Source organism: Lipotes vexillifer, unplaced genomic scaffold, assembly GCF_000442215.2.
Source record: "Lipotes vexillifer unplaced genomic scaffold, Lipotes_vexillifer_v1.1 scaffold217, whole genome shotgun sequence".
Lineage (NCBI taxonomy): Eukaryota > Metazoa > Chordata > Mammalia > Artiodactyla > Lipotidae > Lipotes > Lipotes vexillifer.
Genome location: NW_006788200.1, coordinates 5,044,109 through 5,045,975, shown reverse-complemented (window position 1 = coordinate 5,045,975; position 1,867 = coordinate 5,044,109). Strand labels below are relative to the sequence as shown.

The 1,867-nt window shown below is 60.2% G+C and overlaps 1 protein-coding gene across 2 annotated transcripts in view; it reads left to right on the top strand.

Moving 5' to 3' along the window:
- SPOCK1 (SPARC (osteonectin), cwcv and kazal like domains proteoglycan 1) overlaps positions 1 to 1,867 on the top strand; it is a 569,954-nt gene that overhangs the window by 501,345 nt on the left and 66,742 nt on the right. The gene's annotated exons all lie outside the window — the stretch shown is intronic.

Here is a 1,867-nt window from a genome sequence, read left to right as displayed (position 1 = left end):
AGGCCATATATGGAAGGACTCACGGTGGCCAGCCACCTGCAGCCGTATCTGCCCTTTCCCATCCCCACAGAGGAGGCTGTGCAGGCCTGCACCTGGACCTCTCTGGACCACCTGCTCTTACCGTTTTTGTGCTGCCTGATTTTCCTTAAGCTTTGTCAGCTGGAAAAGACAGCTGCCCGTCATCCATGCCCATTGTCTGTGCCAGCCCTGCCCTGGATGCCAGGTCTGCAGTGCCCTTTCTCAACTATCGATCTGTCATCACCGTGTGGTTCCTCCAGGGGCTGCATGCTTCCTTAACTACAGATGAATAGTTCTCTCTGGAGCCCCACACACCTGGGTTTCATCCCCAGTTCTGTGACATCCGAGCTTTGAGCCTGGACAAATCTTTTAACCTCTCTCCGCTGTAAAATGTATGTGATGATCATGCTTAGCTCATGGGAGTGTGACAAAACCATGAGATGCTGCCTGTAAAATACTTAATACGGGCCTGGACCCTAGTAAATGCTCAGTCATGCCATCTGCTGTCGCCGTTGTTATAACAGCTGCCTGCAGGGGCTTAACAGCCCACCGTGGAGACCCTCACCTCTTGGCTCTCTCAGGGGTACTGCACGAGGCTGCGCGAGGCCATCTTTGTGAGCGCTTCCAGCGAGGTCGGCACCTGCTAAGTTCTCCGTAAGCGGGAGCGGTCCCCCCTCGGTGTTGGTGCTGCACACACTCTCGCGGTATTCTTCACCCTGTTTCCATGTGTCTCCCTCCCGGGGCCCAGAGTTCCTTGAGGGCAGGAGCTGTCTCACTCTCCCCAGTCTCCCTGCACCCATGATGGGGCCCGGCCCTTAGGAGAAGGTGCTGAGCCTGAGGAGAACTCTGTTCTCACAGGTCCCTTATCGTCACAGGGTCTGAGGACTCAGGGTCTCCAGCTGTTCTGATGCCAAAGAGGGAACTGAGGCCCTGGGTGGGGGGTCACCACCCTCCCCAGCCAGGCAGGCAGTCCATCAGCAGGCGGGCACTTAGGGAGGACCTCCCGGGGGCCAGGCCCTGGGGAACCACAGGTACCTGAGACGGTGCTCCCCTGTGTGGGAGAGAGTGTAGCACATAAACAATCGGAGTCCAGCCATCTCACCTGTTGCCTACCTGACAAGGGCTTCCTGAGTGCCCACTCGGGGGCAGCCACTGTGCTAGGGGCTAGGGTGTAACAGTAAGCAAAGGAGAACAGCTCTCTCTGCTCTCATGGAGCTTCATGTGAGAGAGGACAGTCATGACAGGACCGTTGAACACATCACTGGTTGGGAGGGTGGGAACCGTGTAAGGGAAGCGCCGAAGGTCAGGCGCCGGGTGTCTGGCAGGGAGGAGGGTGGAGCTGGCCCCGCTGCGTGTGCTCAGGGGCGGAGGCCTCCATCGGTAGTGGCACCAGACCCGAGGCTGGAGGGATTAGCACGTGCCAGTGAGGCCCAGGGAGAAGCGTCCGCTGAGCGGCTGGTGGGAAGCACCTTCACGCATCTGAGGGGCTCTAGGACAGTAGGCACGGTGAGTCCCCGGAATGAAGGAAGAACGGATTTGACCCACAGGAGGAGCAGCGAGGAGAAGGCACTTCCTCTCCTTTTCTGTCAGCCCAGCGCAGCCCTGCCTCTCTACCTGCCCTGTCCCTTTACCACGTGGACTGCCTCCTGAGGTTGCTGCCCTGAGGCTGTGAGAGCTGAGCGTTTTTTCTTTTTACGGCACGCGGGCCTCTCACCGCCGTGGCCTCTCCCGTGGCGGAGCACAGGCTCCGGACGCGCAGGCCCAGCGGCCGTGGCTCAGGGGCCCAGCCGCTCCGCGGCACGGGGGATCTTCACGGACCGGGGCCCGGAACCGCGTCCTCCGCGTCGGC